This window comes from Leptonychotes weddellii, unplaced genomic scaffold, assembly GCF_054177405.1.
Source record: "Leptonychotes weddellii isolate Sample4059 unplaced genomic scaffold, ASM5417740v2 HiC_scaffold_3815, whole genome shotgun sequence".
Taxonomy (NCBI): domain Eukaryota; kingdom Metazoa; phylum Chordata; class Mammalia; order Carnivora; family Phocidae; genus Leptonychotes; species Leptonychotes weddellii.
The window spans coordinates 1-12,236 of NW_027985082.1; the positions used below are offsets into that span (position 1 = coordinate 1).

Below are 12,236 nucleotides of genomic sequence, written 5' to 3' on the forward strand. Positions count from 1 at the left end.
GGTGTCCTTTGAAGCATGAAAAGCTTTTCGTTTTGATGAGTCTTACTTGTTTTTGTTTGTTTTGGTTGCTTGTTCTTTTAGTGTTGTATCAAAGAAATTGTTTCCTAACCCAAAGTTTTCCTCCCTTAAAACTTCCTTTTTGCGGGGTGGGGGGTGGGTGCGGGCGCGGAGGGAGAGAGAGAGAATCTTAAGCAGGTTCCACATTCAGTGCAGAGCCCAACGTGGGGCTCGATCTCATGACCCTGAGATCATGACCTGAACTGAAATCAAGAGTTGGACCCTTAACCAACAGAGCCACCCAGACACCCCTCCCTTAACACTTCCTTTTAAGCTCAGTTTTCTTCCTTTACAATTCTGCTAGAGGACATTCAAGCGTCACCTCCTCTAGGAAGTTCCCTGAGCACCTGGTCTGATGTACATGCTCCTGCCTTTTTTTAAGATTATTTTTTAAGAGTATTTATTTATTTATTTATTTATTTATTTATCAGCGAGAGAGAGAGAGAGAGAGAGAATGAGAGAGAGAGAGCACAAGCAGGGGGAGTGGCAGACAGAGGGAGAGGCAGGCTCCCCACTGAGCAGGGACCCCGATGTGGGACTGATCCCAGGACCCTGGCATCATGACCTGAGCTGAAGGTGGACGCATAACTGACTGAGCCACCCCGGCATCCCTCCTTCTCTATGCTCTTATGTTGTGTTTTGCAAATGCCTCGCAGAGGACAGTGCTGTGTTTGTGTGTGCCTCACCCACTCGATTAGGGGTTGGCATACTACAACATGAGATTTGTTGGCACAAATCCAGCCTGCCACCTGTTTTTGTATGGCCTGTGAGCTAAGAATGGTTTTCCTATAAATCATTGGAAAAAATCCAAAGAAGGGTACACAGGAGCTCTGTACTATCTTTGCAACTTCTTGTGAGTCTTCTAACTATTTCGAAACAACTTATTTTAAAAATCAAGAGAAGAATTATGTTTTGTGACACATGAAAATTACACGAAATTTACACTTCAGTGTCCATTGATAATGCCTTATTGGAACACAGCCATATATATCCGTTTAAGTACTGTGTACAGCAGAGCTGAATAGTTGAAAAAGAAAAGGTTGCATCGTGGCCTGCACAGCTGAAAATACTTACTCTCTGACCCTTTATGGAGAAAGTTTGCCAACCCCTGGTGTGCGCTGAAATAGCAAGTCAGCACGGCCTCCGTGACACTACCTGATGACTAATACAAACTTTTACACTATGACAGGAAGCTGAAAGCGTTACCCTCCCCCACAGCCCACCTTCTGACCTTTGAGCATCCAAGGTCAAGTGCACCGTGAGATTCTCCTGCAGCCTACTGCACCAAGCATTGAATTTCCTGACTTGTGTTTAGTGGCTTGTCGGAAACATGTCTGAGAAAGCCTCTTCTTTGATGGTGCTGAATCTGTTATTTCCATTCCAACTTGTCTGGAAGTTTCCACTTGACTTTTGAGATGTATCTGAAGACCAAATTAATAATAGTTTCATTCACATTGCTCTGAAGCTTTGGAATGTATGAGACCTATTATGTTTCTCTCTTAGGTGTTCAAAGACAATTGCTGCAAAAGGGAAGTCCTCAATTTGTATGTGTATTGCAAAAATGCTCCTGGATGTAATGCCAAGATTATTCTGGGACGATACCAGGTTGGTATTCCTCATGACCAATATTTGCCTTTGTCATTTTTTCCAGTGACGTGTATTGAACACCTTTATGTGTCAGTTCCTGGGCCAAGCATGGTACGGGGCTCATTGGGTTGCTCTCAGAGAATGCCTGTCTAGCAATACATTTGGCTACAGTACAGCACACCAAGGGCTAAGGTGTGAGTGAAAAGGTCCATTTTGTTTGGAATGCATGGAGGGAATACTATCTGTGCTAGACCTAGATTATGGGTTAGGGGTCATTGATCCAAAAGAGAAGATGTGGGACATGCGGGGCAAAAGGATGTGTCATTTGTGGGGAACTGTGAAGGATTTGGGGTCCCCAGGGTGGAAGCTATGGCAGCCTTCAGAAAGATATGATTGCAAGAGACCCTGCCTGAAAGTACTGGCAGGTGGTGGGTGGGTGGTTCCCAGCAGCTGTGGGCCGTGGCTGTTAGTTTGTGATCTGAGGCATATAATGCAGACCAGATCAGATTTGGGATGTGGTTTAAAGGTGAAGCATTGGTATGAGCTGCAAACACATGAAGTGTAGGGGTAGCGAAGGGAAGTTGCTTTCACATGAAACTGCCCTGCCTGGTTCTTCCATCCAGCTGGAGAAGCCGGAAGCTTGGTAAATGTCAAACTGGAAATGGGGAAACGGGGCTCTGCCATGGCAGGCCCGTAGCGGATTTGATCACACTGTGCAGGAATAAGAAGCAGGCATCTCTAGCTTCCAGAGAATGGCTTGGGGGCTGCTGAAATTTTCCTCTCCCACCCACACATTTTGGAATACATTTCAGGTGATTCAGCCTTTTCTCCACCTTGCCTCCAAAACCCCCAGGCACTGAATTCCTAACGTGTAAATGCTTTCCCCGTTAACCCCAGGATTTTTCTGGAGGTTCACCGAACTTCCCTGAACTTTCTCACATTTTGATAGTCAGGCCCTAGAGCAGGGCCTCTTTTCCAATTTTGTTGTCACGAAGCCTGAGCAGGAAATGAGGCTCAAGTTAGACCATCCAGCTCATCAGCTTTTGTGACCAGATCATCAGCTTCTGGAGAACAGTGGCTGGTTTCTTTTCACCTGTTTTCTTCTGTGTTTCCCCTCATTCCTGCCCCCCACCCGCACCCCGGCTTGCATGGTGAGGTGTAGGTCCTCCCCAGGTAGTGGAATCCTGATGAGTGTTGACTGTTTTCGGTGAGAGTGAATTTTGGAGAAGATACGGATTTCAGTGGTCTCTTTGTTTCTTATTACTAGAGGCAAAGGAGAGTAGCTATAATATTTATTTACCTCCTGCAGAAAAACTGGTTGCTTTTTCTCTCGTTCAGGAAAGGGGTCAGCAGACTGTTCTGTCAAGAGCCAGTTAGTAAAATGTTTAGGCTTTGCTGGCCATACAGTCTCTGTATCCGCCACTCAACTCAGCTCTTCCCTTTCAGAGGGAAAGCAGAGCCCCCCCCATCGTCCCCTCCCCCCCCCCCGTATGTAAACAAGTAGATGGGTGGCTGTTCTCCAGAAAAACCTTATTTACAAAAACAAGTAACAGGCCAGCTGTGTTTTAGGAGATCTCGCAGGGGACAGGACCATCACAATAACTTGCTGTGATCCAGAGGTTTTATTAAGGTATGCCTCCTGCTTTAAAAAAATCTCTACCATGAAGAATACTGGAATGAGTAATGTCCATGTCATCGTTATCTCATATTCTGGTGGAGAACATTTTCTGACCACAGCCTGACCATTCCCAGCTTCTCTTGGGCCTGGGATCCTGTATTTCTTCTGTCTGCTTTTCTTGACCACTTCTGGAACAGCTCCCACTCCCTCTCCCCATTACTCTCTTGAATCCTTTCCCTTCCTTCCTGCACTTAGGACATGCCCTGCTCTTCTTCCGTCTTTCCCCTCCATCCTGGCTTTTGCCATCCGCTGTGCAGAGATTAGTACTTGGTGCCGGGGGTGCAAAAAGAAATTAAAAATGTCTTTGGAGAATGGGTAAATCACTCAGCAAGCCTAAGGAAAATATTCAGGAACTAACCTGAGAATCTGAGCTAATAGATAATCTGAAGTAGACTCAACATGCTTCCTTCTCCAGCCATCTTCCCTATCCTCCCAACTCCTATCAAACAAGACTGGCACGGCCTTGGTCTGCCCAGCTGCCCCCCGTGTCCTCCCTCCCTCCAGGCTTCCAGCTGGCCCCCTGTCCCCCCGCCCCGGTCAGTGCGGCCCACTGGCCTGTTTTTTCTGTTGCAGGACCACCTCCAACAGTGCCTATTTCAAGCTGTGCAGTGTTCTAATGAGAACTGTCAGGAACAAGTCCTTCGGAAAGATCTGAAAGAACATTTGAGTGCACGTTGCCATTTTCGAGAGGAAAAATGCCTTTATTGCAAAAAAGATGTGGTAGTAATCTATCTACAGGTAAAAAGAAAGAAAAACGAATTGTCTTTATGGGACTAAATTCTACCTGAGCGGTCACAGTGAATCGGGACATTACTGAATTTATTTTTGTACAGAAATAGGTCTAAAGAATTTTCTGAGAGTTCTGTAAAAAGCAAAAAGTCTTCTTGGTGGACTCTAGAGTAGGACTCTACTCATTTATCATTGGCAGAAGGATTGTTTGAGCACTACTGAGTGTGAGTGTGCAAGGAGCGCTGCTGGGTGCAGGGTCACAAGGAGGTGACGATACTATGTCCTCAGGGGGCTCTGATCTGACTGGAGTGGCAGGATGTAGGCAGAGAAGGAGATCATGGGTACCTTTTACATGTACTGAAGGAGACATACTGATGACTCCCATAGTCTGCCCTCCGTGAGTCCTCTGCCCTCTGACCTTCTTTTGGAATAATTGGAAAACTGAATTGAATTCATGGGAAGGAGGCGGCCATCTTTAGTCCTTTTTGGAACTAGGCTGTACCTTCCTGTAGAGGGTAAGCCACATAAGATCCCCAGAGACATATGCATAAACACTCTGAGGCTGTAGAAGGGAACCCTGGGAAGCAAGGATTGGCTGTGTTTCATCATCCTTTCTCTGTTTCAGAATCATGAAGAAAACTTGTGTCCTGAGTACCCAGTATCTTGTCCTAACAGGTGTTTGCAGATTATTCCAAGAACTGAGGTAACTGTAAATGAATCTCTTAGTAGATTTTATGTAAGATAAAGTTTTAGTTAACCACTGTGGTGTGTGTTTGATCAAATCCCACAGGCTGAGGCCCAAGATTTAAAGCACACCCATGATAACCACGTCTCTGTGTCCCCTTCCCTTTTCCCTGAGAGTTCTCCATTTATACCGTAGCTCTCCCTCCGCCAGGCCTCAGCGTGGCTTTTCCCCTTCTGTTTCCTCCCTCCTTCCCAGGCCACCTTGGGGTTCCCTGCATGCTGTAGTTCTCTCAGGCAGCTGGAGAATTGGTGATGAATTTCGGTAGCATGAGGTGTCCCTTTTGTAGGTGGATGAACACCTCGCTGTGTGTCCTGAAGCTGAACGAGACTGTCCTTTTAAGCACTATGGATGTACTGTAAAGGTATGGGATGCCTTTTTGTTTCTGCCTCTACATTCTACTGTGTAATTTATTTGGCAGGTTTATTTTACTCTTTGATTCCATTCAGGATGCAGAAGGACATTCACTTTGAAAGAACTTTAAGACTGGCAGTGTTATTAGTCAGGGTTCTCCAGAGAGGCAGAATCAATAGGAGGTACATATCTACATATAGATATATAGATAGAAATTTATTTTAAGAAATTAGCTTATATGATTGAGGGGGCTGGCAAGTCAGATTATTTGCAGGGCAGACCAGTAGGCTGGAGTTTCTATGTGATAGTCTTGAGGAGAAGTGCTTCTTCTTCAGGAGACCTTATTTTTTGCTCATAAGGCCTTCAACTGGTTGAATGTGGCCCTACAGCATTATGGGGAGTAATCTGCTTTACTTAAAGTCAACTGATCGTAAATGTTTATCACATCTACAAAATACCTTCACGGTAACATCTAGATTGTTTGGGTTTTTTATATATTTTTATTTATTTATTTGACAGAGAGAGACAGTGAGAGAGGGAACACAAGCAGGGGGAGTGGGAGAGGGAGAAGCAGGCTCCCCACTGAGCAGGGAGCCTGATGTGGGGCTTGATCCCAGGACCCAGGGATCATGACCTGAGCTGAAGGCAGCCGCTCAACCGACTGAGCCACCCAGGTGCCCCTTAGATTAGTTTTGACCAAACAACTGGGCACCATAGCCAGCCAAGCTGACACATAAAAATTAACCATCATGGTAATTTTTCTAATTTGGATTCCATTGCCTCTACCAGAGTTTGAGACTTTCTGGAGTCATTCTTCTGATGATTATAATTCTGATGATTATAAATCTTGGTTTTCTGGTACCCCCGGTCTATCACCAAGTATTCTGAAATAGAATTGATTTGAAATCATGTTTTAAAGTGTATTTTATTACCTATTAAAGACCTTTAAAAATATTATTCAATAAATTGTATAAAATAAATTTAAAAAAAAGTTTGATTCCTACCTCATTTTAACATATTCCAGATGGATCAAAGTTTTAGGCATTAAGATATATCATGCACTATATTATTTCACACTTTGTGTACATCTAAAATTACTCCAAATAAAAAGTTTATTTTAAAAAATCATAAAAATACTAGAAGAAAAGGTGAGTGAATTTTTTTTATTCTTGAAGTAAAGATCTTTCTTTGATGACTAACACAAAACCAGAAGCTATAATTTTGATGTTTAACCACAAATATTTGAAACTTTTATACAATTTTTTAAAATACCATAAATAAAGTCAAATGGCAAGCCACAAACTGGAAGTAAATATCTCCAACATATGACAAGACAAAAAGGGTATTTTCCTTAATATACAAAAATTGTTACATGTAAATAGCTTCTCCAACTTAATAGAAAAATCGGCAAAGGAATATATGAGTAGTTCCAGAAAAAATTCAATTGACTAATAGATGTAAAAAAAAGACACTCCATCTCACTCCTAAATAAATGTAAATTATAGCAAGAAATAAAACTTTCACCATCAAATTGACAAAGATTAATACAATTTATAATATATAACTTTTTATGAGGGCAGTTTGGTTATTATCTATGAAAAGTTGAGGGGTGCTTGGCTGGCTCAGTCAGATCTTGATCTCAGGGTTGTGAGTTCAAGCCCCATGTTGGGCATACAGCTTAGTGTTTTAAAAAATTAAGTAAAATAAAAGGTTCTTTATTTAAAAAAAAAAAGTGAACCCACACATTGACCTTATAATTCTATTGCTAGGAATTTCTCATAGATACTCTTTCATAAGTATGCAATGATTACACACATACACAAACACACTCACACAAAGATGTTTATATAGCAAAAGAAAACAAAAAAACTAAAAACCTGTAAGCCCATCACTAAAGTGCTGACTATGTAAGTGTATATATTTGTATTTGGGAATGGCATGCATTTGATAAAAGAATAAGGTACATATTTTAAAAAATTGAATATGGTTATGATCTCATTGAGTTAAAAATGTGTATATATCGTCGCTGACTCTGGTGAGTGAGAGACTAGGGAATTGGGGGTGGTGATGGAGAGAAGGAGCCTTTTGCTTTTCATTCTCTATCTTGCTGTATTATTTGACATAAGCATACATTTCTCTTATTTTAAAAACCTATTGGAAGAAAATGTATATTGGGAGAAGCCTTTTTAAAAAAAATTAGTGAAGAGGGTGCCTGGGTGGCTCAGTTGGTTAAGCGACTGCCTTCGGCTCAGGTCATGATCCTGGAGTCCCTGGATTGAGTCCCGCATGGGGCTCCCTGCTCGGCAGGGAGTCTGCTTCTCCCTCTGACCCTCCCCCCTCTCATGTGCTCTCTCTCTCAAATAAATAAATAAAATCTAAAAAAAAAAAAATCAGTGAAGAGTCCATACATTTTCACATATCAAACCAGTGATTGTCTTGGCTGCAAAACAGATAGGGTTTACCTTTTCAGTGCACGAAATACAGAATTGCTTTCCAGCTCTGAGAGAAATCTTCTTTACAATTAGGCCTAAACTCCCATTTGGGCTGTCCTCTAGAACTCACCTCAGTACCAAAGCTGAGGATGAGATTTGTTCTCTGGAAGAGGGGCCATTCCTAAACTGGAGGGAAATTGATGGTTAATGCACACTTAGGTCCATGGAATCACCCAGAACACCTAACATTTGCTTTTACTAGTAATAGAGGCAGTTTGCAATTCAGTATTTTAATGATTAGGGAAGAAGTTACCCTTTATTCTTGCAAACATATTGCTTGATTTTGAGGGCAACAAATTTGTGTGGGCTGAAATTACTATCAGGTTGCGTACCTTTGGCCTTTGGTAGAAGGCAGCATGGAAATGTGTGCTTGGTAGGAGAGAGAACTCACCTAGGCTTGACACTGATCTGAAGCTAACCCACCAAGGAGATAGATTTTATGTGGGACTAGTTGAGAGATGATAACTACACTTAACCCACAGTCCTAGATTTCCAGCACACAGAAGGAAATCTGCTTTTGAGAATTTTGACAGTGGCTTGATTCTCTGTTTCTGTAAATTTAAAATTGTCTCATGGGCACCTTAGAATCCTGGAGCTGGAAAAGGGACCAGGAGGGGCTATTTTTTCCTGCAACCCACCTTTAGACAAGTAAGCAAAGTTGTCACAGTCTGCGTTAGCAGAATATCCCACCACCACCTTCATTTTTGGAGCCTTTCAACAACCTGACTTCCTTTCGTCTTCCTATTGAAGGATAAACGGGGGAACCTGCAGGAGCATGAGCATTCAGCCTTACGGGACCACATGCTTCTGGTTTTAGAAAAGAACTTCCAATTAGAAGAACAGGTAAATATTCAAGGGTTCACACGTAACGGAAGGAAGCACAATTGCTGGGATTGGTAACTGTTGGTATTTTTACATTCTCCTCTGTTTCAGTACAAGTCGGCTGGAGGTAGATGTTTTTCTACTAAGCAGCCAGGCAGACTCAATAGGATTATAGAACATTAGAACTGGAAGGTGCCTTTGAGGTCTTTGGGTCCAACTGTCTCATTCAACAGATGAAGTGACTAAGCTCAAAGAAATTTTGATGTGTTTGTAACTTGTAAGTGGCAGAATTGAATCTAAAACCCATGTCCCCTGATTCTCAGTCCAGTGCTCCGCATGAAATACCCTACAGCCTCTCTGCAGCCTAACTTAACACACCTTCTGGTTAGTATTTGGCACCTGGTAGGTGACGAGTAGGCGTTTGATGTTTTTTAATTAGCCTAGTGTTGCTTTGAAACAACAGTTGACTATCTGTTCTAGGCATTATGGCTTTTATATATTTTGCAGTAAGTCTTAACTCCTGCCCCTGAGAAGCTTTACAGCCTGCTAAATGCATACATCCCTCTTTATTTCACTGAGTTGGGATTATCAAGTGAAATTGTGTGTGCGAATGCCTGCCACAGTCCCTGGAATATTCATAATGGACCTCAATAAATGCTGATGCTGTGGAGTAATTATTCTAAAAGTTAATTATTTTGTTAGAACCTCTCAGAGGATCAGACTTCGCAGGCCCATGGCAGGAAGAGAGGGAGCCAAATTCTACTACTGCCAATCATTTTCTGATGTCTGGTTCCGTATTAAAGGAGGTGTGTGAGTTTCAAGGTCAGATCCTGGAGAAAATTGGGAAGACCAGTTAAACTGTAACTTTGGTAGAGGGCACGCTGCCTGGTAACCATTCCCAAGTTCTTTCTGTACCACTTGCTTCATCCGTCCATTCATTCATTCGTTCAACAAACACCTGCCGTATGTCAGGCATGAGGTTAGTTGCTAGGGGCTCTGAGTGGAGGAGGACACGGCTTCTGCCCTTGAAGAACTCACGAAAATGCAAATAGATAAGTTGCTGTGCCCTGGGACATGCTGTGGCTCAGTCTGGGGTACAGAGGCTGCAGCGATTTCCTCTGTGGGGGTTGGGGGAGGCTCTTCAAGGGAGCACATCCGAGCTTCGCTTTGAAGGAAGAGAAGATTCGTCAGCCTAAATGTTGTGGAAAGAGGGTGTTCCAGAAGAGGAAAGACAGGGAGGCATGAGGCTGATGGTTCAAGGAACGGGGGTTTTGGGGTGGTGAGGGTCCTGAGTGTGAGACGGGGAGAGCTGGAGACTGGTATGCTGGATCCACATAGCAATGGCCTTCCATGTAAGCTAAGAAGTTGCAGATACTGTACATTCAATTATTTTTTTTATTCATTCATATTCTGCCTTGTTTCAGAAAGGATTTAAGGGCCCAAGTTTGAACTAATGTTTGTCAGTAATAGGGAGCTAATAATGGAGGTTTTGAAATAGGAAAATATAGGTTTCCCCCACTATGGGAAAGTAGAGCAATCCTATGAAACCTTTCATAGGCTGAAGGGGTGTAAAGCAAAGAAGCGGTTACCATTTCGTAAAAAGCAAAAATCCTCTTTGACTTCTTTCGGTTAGTGAAAACAGGTACTGACGTAGGTCTTTCATAAAAACAAAGTGGCATTAGGTGAACTTTTGGATAGTGGGGGCAGGCAAGGACCAGTACGTGGCCAGCTAACTGTTTGTTTGGCTTTGAAAAGTAAGACAGCTGTGGGACGCCTGGGTGGTTCAGTCGGTTAAGCATCTGCCTTTGCATCAGGTCACGATCTCCAAGTCCTGGGATGGAGCCCCATGTTGGTCTCCCTGCTCAGGGGGGAGTCTGCTTCTCCCTCTTCCTCTGCCCCTCCCCTTCCCCCTGCTCGTGCTCGCTCGCTCGCTCTCAAATAAATAAAATCTTAAAAAAAAAAAAAAGTAAGACAGCTGGTGGTAGCATGGAAGATGGATAGAGGGAGAGAAGAGCACGAGGACAGGGGGACCAGGCAGAAGGATGTTGTACTAACCTAGACAATGTAGCAGGAGAGCCTGGCAATGGATGGGTGGGGGCTCTGGAGCCAGAACGCCTGCTTTGAAGACCTGGCTCTCCACTTGCCATGTGGGTTTGGACAAGCTACTTAGCCTCTCTCCTCCCTGTTTCCTCATTCGTAAAATGGGGTTGTGGTGAGGATTAAGTGAGCTAATATATTTAAGCTCTTTGCATAGTGCCAGCATGATAAGCAGCTCAGTATTAGGCGAAGGCAAGATACTGGAGCAGGCGGTGCTGGTGGTGCTGGGGAAGGTCAGCCAAGGCTGTGTCTGGGGATGGAGAGGTCATCGAGAGAGGTCGGAATGACAAAGCTGTAAGTCTAGAAGGCAGAGGACATGGTAGTTGTTACCTGAGATGGGCACTACAGGAACGGGAGCAGAGGAGAGGAGAGGGTGGGGACAGGAGACACCGAGGTTTGCTTTCGATCAGGGAGATAGGTCTGCCGTGTAGGTGGAAGTCAGCTCTCAGGGTCTAAATGGAAGACTCTAGGGCCAGAGATCACATGGTTGTTGCAGCCATTCATGTACTCATTTATAAAACGTGTATCAGATGCCCCCTGGGTGCCAGGCACTGTGCTAGGCTTTGGGGATGAAGAAACGAGTGAGATGTAGCCTCAACGATTTAGTGGAGGAAAAAGAGCGAAACAACCCCAGGAAGCAGTAAGAGTAATGAGGGTAAGTTAAATGCTAGAGTGTGGTCAGGGGGTCTTGGGACTTGAGAGAGGACCTAGGTTGGTGGTATGGTGAGGAAATATTTCTGAGAGAAAGTGCCCTTGAGTGGAGGCTGAAAAATTGGTGGTTTCTAGATGGAGAAGGAAGCATCTGAGAGAGCAGGACCCAATGGACAATAGAAGTGTGTAGTCTTGCTGGCCAGGGCACACATGAGATGCGGATGGGCAGGCGGCCGAGAAGGTAGCCAGGGGCAGATCATGTAGGGTCCTGTAGGGTCTGTAAAAGGAGGCCACTGAGGATGGTTAAGGAAGGGGGGGAGGCGACAAGACCAGATTTGTCTCTCCATATAACTCTGGTTACGGCATGGAGGATGAATTAGAGGAAAACAAGACTAAAGAAAGGGAGAGCATCATTTATTCATACAGTCACTCAACAAATATTTATCAAACACCTGCCGGGCACCAGACCAGTTCCTAGGGTTACCCATGTCCCAGTTTCCATAGAGCTTCCCTTCTGGCGGGAGTGTGAGGGATGGTGTAGGACCAGTTGGGAAGCTGTGGTCACAGCCCAGGTGAGAAATAATGGAGGCTAAAACAGGTGTTGAAATGAAATGAGATGAAATGAGAAGTGGATATAAGAGTCGTGTTTGTTTTGTTGTGTGTCAGGAGTTAAAGTTGGTAAGTATGGAGGATTGAATGGATGAGGGGATAAGAGAAGAGCTGTCCAGGCTCACACAAGGCTTTTGGTTATTTCCCTCAAATACATTACAGATTCTAAGAACGTAACATGGTTTTTTTTTTAAATTTTTATTGTTATGTTAATCACCATACATTACATCATTAGTTTTTGATGTAGTGTACCATGATTCATTGTTTGTGCATAACATCCAGTGCTCCATGCAGAACGTGCCCTCCCCAATACCCATCACCAGGCTAACCCATCCTCCCACCCCCCTCCCCTCTAGAACCCTCAGTTTGTTTTTCAGAGTCCATCGTCTCTCATGGTTCGTCTCCCGCTCTGATTTTC

At 43.8% G+C, this 12,236-nt stretch overlaps 1 non-coding gene across 1 annotated transcript; it reads left to right on the forward strand.

Annotated features, from left to right (window-relative positions):
* The first annotated feature begins 1,533 nt into the window (after positions 1-1,533).
* LOC102730099 (uncharacterized) lies at positions 1,534-12,228 on the forward strand. Its single transcript, XR_014142301.1, has 5 exons — positions 1,534-1,662; positions 3,896-4,060; positions 4,677-4,754; positions 5,083-5,157; positions 8,390-12,228. It is a non-coding gene; the product is annotated as an uncharacterized LOC102730099 (transcript).
* The last annotated feature ends 8 nt before the right edge of the window (positions 12,229-12,236 follow it).